The sequence below is a fragment of the Sinocyclocheilus grahami genome, unplaced genomic scaffold (genome assembly GCF_001515645.1).
Source record: "Sinocyclocheilus grahami isolate Dianchi unplaced genomic scaffold, SAMN03320097.WGS_v1.1 scaffold349.1, whole genome shotgun sequence".
NCBI classification, from domain to species: domain Eukaryota; kingdom Metazoa; phylum Chordata; class Actinopteri; order Cypriniformes; family Cyprinidae; genus Sinocyclocheilus; species Sinocyclocheilus grahami.
This window is the reverse complement of record NW_015505528.1, coordinates 182,253-189,695: the sequence shown is the minus strand read 5'-3', so window position 1 is coordinate 189,695 and position 7,443 is coordinate 182,253.

Here is a 7,443-nt window from a genome sequence, read left to right as displayed (position 1 = left end):
GGCGTAACATTTCCATCACACGCTTGAGGTATTCGACCAATCACAACACACTGGATAGCTGGCCAATCACAGCACACCTCGCTTTTCAAAATGACGAGCTTTGTAAAAATTGATGCGTTTCAGAAAGGCGAGGCAAAGAGGAGAATGGAGAAACAATAATGTACAGTATGTGGAAAATAATGTGTTTTTTGAACCTTAAACCGCATAAACACATTTCATTTAACCAAATACACAAAATAATGTTCTTTTTAGCAACACCCATTCCTTCAATTGGGCCTTTAGAAGCTCACTGCAGGTTATTTGTTTCGATTTTAACAATAAAGCTATTTCAATAGATGGCAAACTTTATCACATCTCCTCAAAAAACAATGTAAAGTTAAGAAGAAAATTGGTTGCTGGACAAAAAGAGGCCAGACAATTTTTATTTTAGAATTAGAACATTGTGGAACCGAAAAAACCAAGCTTGCCATTTCAGCTAGATTCTACTGGCCTGGAATGGGGGTGGGCATTGATAAATGGGTAAATAGGCTACAAATTGTTTTCCATTTCAACATTGCTGTGAGACATATAAACTGATTATGTTATGGAATGCATTTCCTCGTGCTTATTTCTGAACATCAGGTTTTGCAGTGTGCCCAGTGCCAGTTTAGTAGACTGTCCATCAAGCAGGAGCCCAAGTACAGAGAGAGCATCATTCTTTTGAGATTGATGTGAGTTATTTTTAGAAAATAAATGTTTCTGTTGTCTCCTGCCTGTTTACTTCACATTTTGATGCAACAACAGTATGATTACATGTTCAGTTTTTATGTAAACCATTGATGTCTGTGTTTTTCATTGCAGAACTCAAACCAACTTTGGAGTTGTCTGATTTGGAGAGTCATCATTCTTGGTCTTATAGTTCACACAAAAAAAATATTTTACTTGCCCTCATGTCATTCCAAACCTATAAGACTTTTGTCTATCTTTAGAACACAAATGAAGATATTTTTAATTTTCTCTCATAATTTTTTGTTAATCCATTGAGAGTCTAGATAATCAGTATTTTCAAGTTTCAAAAATACAGAGTTATTGTACATGTAATCCATGCCAATATTTATATATGAATAAATCTTAAATTATATCATAGCGAACATGTCTGTTCAGAAGAAAATACTGGTACAAAAAAAATATATTTATTTGTGTTCCAAAAATTAGCAGAGTTTGTATGGGTTTGGAACAACACGGGGGTGAATAAATTATGACCATTTTCATTTTTTGGTGAACTAACCCTTTAAAGAGCAGCCCTCCACGTTCATGAAAATTTGTGAGGTACAGTATGTGAATGTCATGTCTGTTTTAATGTTTCAGTAAAGAAGTAGCTTTCTGAAAGCAATATCTTTATTTAAACAATATTACATGCCCTCACACTAGTGCTGCCATTACAGAGACATTAAACAACCACACAAAGTGGTTGAAATTATAAAACAGACTATTTATCTATCCTTACTGATGTGGATGCACCTCTATCTGATCGGTATTCATGGACTATGAAGCAAACTGTAAGTGTATAATTTCTAAAAAACAAAATGTTAAATGCTTGTTCTGTGTTGTTGTTTAGTAGAAATTGAGTTTACACTGTCATTCATACACATGCTCACATTCTTTCACACATATGTTTCTGATAAATGTTATAATATCAGTGTTAATGTTGTGGTTTATTTACTGTCATGCTAGAATAGTTTGTAAAGAACTTAACTATTAACTAATTGTACAACTATTGTATAATAGTGTTTTTGTATAATATTTTTATACAATATATAAAACTGACCAAAAAAATCTAATTTGATCTTAAAAGTTATATTCAACAAATGTTCAATGCTTCATTTATAAACTCTGTAGCTGCATGCCATACTTTTCTGCATTTCTTCTTACATGCATGTTACTTTTGACTGTTTTCTCTTGTTTTAAATAAATATTTACCTTTTGATAGTCATTCTGTGTGTGTAAAAGTGATTTTAAAATGAACAAGATTTGTAGGTTTAATGTCTAGCTCGATTTGGGTTCATTTTAGCCTAGCAGTGTAGAAATTTTAAACTATAAAAAAGCAACCCAGCATGCTAGGTAAAACATAATAACCCAACTTACCCAGCGCTGGGTTCGTCCCTTTTTGTTCCAGCGCTGGGTTGCCAAAATAACCCAAATTGGGTTGTTTTTAACCCAGCCGTTTTTAGAGTGTAGAATTCTGATTTGTACACAACATTTATGGTTCATTGTGTATTTATTTTAATGTATGTTTTGCACACACCACACACAATGATTTTTTAAAACTTTCAGTGCACACATAAATAATACAACACAGCAAGGCATATAATATAGAAATAAAAATAAATTAGCATAAATGAATAAGTATAAGACAGTATAAAACAGATTAGCCAAAGCCTGAAGCATCACATTAAAATCGGTAATAAATTTGATTGGAAAAAATAAGCGGAATTACATTTCAAGCTGAAAAACCTCTCAAAATTATTTTCAAGTTTTGGATTAAAGATGATATTTTGAACCATTTGGCTTGCCGTACATCCAGTTGTGCTTTTTGCGCACGCTAGTTCTGATCGTACGTATTTTAACTAGGCAACTACACAAGAATTGGGTAACACTTTATTTCGATATAGTCCACTTTAGACATTCTATTAACAGCAAGTAACTTTGCAACTACATGTCAACTAGCAGTTAGTAGAGTATTAGTAGACTGTCTGCTTAATATCTTCTAACACTTTCTTTGTCAACTTATTCTACTAACCCTAAACCTACCCTAACAGTCTACTCTGAGAGTTAGTAGACATGTAGTTGCAAATTAATGAGAATTAGTTGACATGTAGTTATTATAGTTAGTAGAATGTCTAAAGTGGACTATCGAAATAAAGTGTAACCAAGAATTGTAGTATGGTTGCGTAAAGGGAAACAGACATTCCGAGGGGAACAGAATCGACTGCTTCACATGCGCAACTATAGGTTAAAGAGATTAAAATACGGGTACACAAGTTAACAGGTTAAAGTATCAGTTTTGATGTTAATATTTATTCATCATACTGTTGAACTTGGCAGTATTTTCTCTCTTGTTATTTCATAGGGAGCTCCAAAGAAGACAGAGAAAGCCAGAGTCTCAGGTCAGCTGAGACCTGAAGAAGAAGCAGTGAAAATGCATGTGCCCTGTGTTTATCAGTATTCTTATGTTCATTGGGTAAAAAGAAAAACTAAATAAACAAAGTAAAAAATTAATTTGGCTGATTCTCCAAGTTTTCTATAGATATCACGATATATCGATATCGTGAATTCTTTTGGCCACAATAACCATGGTGTGAAAAATCTAATATCGTGACAGCCCTATTTCATACTTTTTAAAAATTCTTTAAATGCAAGCTCATTTAATTCATTAAAATTCATAAAATTTTAGTTTTAATTAGAAGGGCATATTGTGAGACATTCATGATTGCTGGAACTTTTTCCAAACAGTCTAAAAAAAAGAGTCTCAAATCACTGTTGATGTAATCTTACTTTGAGGAAATTGTTGAGATATTTCAGAGACCCTTAAAGATGTTCTGAGACCATCTTCATGACACTAGTGTTCAGATGACCAGCGCTGTCAGCTTTAAAGGAGGGACTGCTGACAGTATTGAAGTCTAGGTGAAGTAAGTGAGGAAATACACTGTGAGTGAGTTTAGCTCTGAACTAATAATAAATAAGCACTATCGCTGTCCTTTTCCTCCTCCTCCTCCTCCTCAAATATGACGTCTAAAAAATGAATGTACCAGTCAGGTCCGCTTATGTGAGACACTGCAGATTTACACTGAAGACTGTCACAGTCCGTTATTTCTCAAATCAAAACTACATTAATTTTAATGTAAGATTAATTAGATTAATATTCAGTTGTTAAAAAAATTAATGAATAAATATACAACTGAATGAAAATTCAGTTGTATATTTTAGAAATGTTGTCTCTAGTATCTTTAGCAGTAATTCTTCCCCATTATCTGTTTTATTTAGTTATCAGCTATACTCTAAAAAGTAATTGAGGGGACTATTAAAAAAGTCTAATTAAATGCATGGTTTATTGATTTAATTTAACCTTTAAATTTGCAAGCATTATTTTGATGAGTTCTATTACAATTTTTCTCAATCGATTTGACACTTTTCTCCAATTCAACGTACTTGTTCTCAGAACAATTAGCACAGCCATCCAAACACAAAATTATCTTAACCAAACAGTTCAACTTTACTGCAAAATGAAGCACTGCAATTTTTTTCTAATGCATTTATTAAAAGTAAATATTAACATCAAATCTACAGGTGGGTTCTCTATTGATTATAAAAACACATTCAACTGTAGATGCACAAATATGTTAATGAAAATACATGTTTATTTCAATTCTTCAACAGGGAGTTTTGTTTTACATATATTGTGTATATCTAAACAAATAAAAATTGTTCCAACACCAACACCTGCTATCACCCATGAGAAAAACTAATAGCCCCTTTAAACTTAAAATCTGTTTGTGCCACCTTTAGCAGCAAGAACTGCAAACAAACTTTTCTGATAACTACAGAGACTTTTTTTAGCTGGTGAAAATACTAGTGTTCTAATAATTTTGGCCACCACTATACACACGTGTGTGTTTGCTGTATACATGAATTATTGATCTTACCTTTCATTTACATCTGGAAGAGAATGCCATTGCATTTTATCTAGACTACCTATTTGCTTCATAGGAGAATAAATTGGACATTTACAGTAAATAACAGAAGTTGTCCCAGGAGGACTAAATATCTATACTATGAACAATCACAGTACAACACTTTATGAGTGTTTTGAAATAGTAACTCCCCTCTAAAGGAGAGGTCATGATTTTTTACATGGTCAATTAGGATAATTCTGATTTCATCTGAAATTTTCTTTCTTTATCTAAAGCAATTGTGCTAAATGTGTAAACGATTAGAAAAACTGCATTTGCTGTGTTGAGTGTATAATTAACCGAGCAGTTATCAGTTTAGGGCCAATTGAAAATACACTATGTTCATTTGATCGAATTACAAATTACAGAGTTTTGTTTGTTGTGTTTGGACAAATGGTTCATAAATGTTTGTGATGTGTAAAACCTTTTTTCAGCTATTTTAAAGTGTTGGTTGGTTGTATTAACTATTGTGAAAACAGAGAGTTTTGTGCACATTGTTTTGAGAAAATGATTTGCATGATTTGTATGAAATGAATGAAAATGTTCTATCTGTTTAGGAAAATTACAAAGTATTCATATTACTGTGTTAACTGTTTTGTTAACAGTGACCTGAGTTTGGAAAAAGGTGTAAAATCGAATAAGAAAGACTGTAACAGAATAATGTTGAAAAAAATGCATTAATTTATATATTTTTTAAACTATGTTGTAGTAACTTGTGTTGTAGAAATTGGGCAGTAGATTTCATGCTTTGCACAGTGAAATTAATTTACTTTGAATCAATTTTCAATCAGAAATTGATAGTATACCACAAATAATTACAAAGAAATGACAAGAAAACATTGAATTAAACATGACATTTTGAAACATGGAGACTGAAATAGTATATACTTGTAAAACAGACTTCGAACAATCTCTCTCTCCCTCTCTTTTTAACAGTGCATAGGACCAGATGAGAATACATGTTGAAATTAAGTATATTTGAATTTTAATTATTATATTTTAATTCTGTTACATGTAACATTTAAAAGAGTTTCTGTTATGTTGAAGTTTTTATCATTGAGCTGATGACTGCTTAATGCCAATGACAAGTAATATCTTAATTGTTCATTAAATTTCCATGGTAATTAGGTTTCTCATCTGCTATGCTATAGCTGGTAATTTGAATTGAAATAGATAAGATTAATTGTTTCTGGGGTCACCACTCCATTTAAGAGTGAGTTATGAGTGAATTTTTGATTGTTGGTTGTTGCCAAAATCTCCAACTAAACCGTTACCTGACGACCCACTGGACTTGTAAACAGTCACGCAAGTACACTGCTTATCTCATGTCACAGATATTGACTAAAAAGTGCCGGAGAATTTTTGTGCTGTCAACATCTTACTCATTTGCCGACATTCAGGGGTGTTAATGGTGTATTGAATGGCTGCCAATACAGTGAGCCACTGAGCCTAGTTGCCAGATAGATCTACCTCACTTCTTCTTCTGTTCTTCCATATGCATTGCTGCTTTTTCTAATTAATAACGCATACACCTATGCCTTTGGGGATGATAGCTTTGTAAATCATTACATACTTTCCAAGGTCCATCTTTTTCACTCTTGGTGTCAGTGATGGTCACATGCTGGAGGTTACAAATCTCTAGGTGAACTTTGCCAACTATCAGCTTCTGTCATCATAAAATTAATAATACACATCCAAATACAGTGTTAATTTTTAACCATTGTGCAGCAATTTAATAAAAATGCACAGAAGTCCTTAGAAGACAGCCAAAAAAAGTGATGTGATGTGGAAAGTATTATTTATTTTTTATATATATATAAAGTCAGAAAAGTCAGAATAAAAAGGTACTGTTTAGTTAGAAGACTGTTTTCTCCATGCTTTCAAACAATCAAGTTTTTAATGAACAGATTGCATAATTAAATGTCACATGACAGTATTATTCAACTGTGTCTACACTAAGAGCAAGTAATGTGACAAACTAGACCGTTTTCTTTGTCTGCATTGCACGTGAGGGTGATGAAAGAGCCGAGTCAGACAGAAATCAAGTGGGATTGTGGGAAACAGTGAATTGGATTTTTGAAAGCGCAAATAACCTGTCTAAAACTCTTATTGGTCAAATCAAGAGGGCCTTCTTTAGAGTGTTTTTAATGAGGGTAGGCAGACTAGGGCACTACCTAAAAGGATGGTGATCTTGGGTGACCAACATGAGTGTACACACAAAATATGAAGAAAACTTTAGTACACTAAGACTTAACCTACAATTGTTATCCTACACTCTTTAAAATGACGCTACCAGAAGGATGTTATCACAGTGATAGAAGAACCATATTAGTTCCCCAAATAACTTTTTAATATACAGTGAAATGGATAATAGAACCAATTTTCAAATAGAAAACTATTATTTAAAATTTTAATAATATTTCACAATATTACTGTTTTACTGTATTTTTGATCACATAAATGCAGTCTTGGTGAGCGGAAGAGAAAAATCATAAAAAAAATCTTACCAACCTCAACCTTTTTGATTTGCACTGTAATTTATTCAAGTACAAAGAAATAAATATGAGAGAAATGATGCATGCAATTATATTATTCCAAAAACAGCAATAATTGTGCTAAAACAGAAATTGGCTGTTGACAAGTGGTGCGATTATTTTTCTAAGTGAACAGACATTTCAGCTGTACAATAAAGCATATACAATCATATAAAAGGTACAAAGGCTTAGTGAGTGGC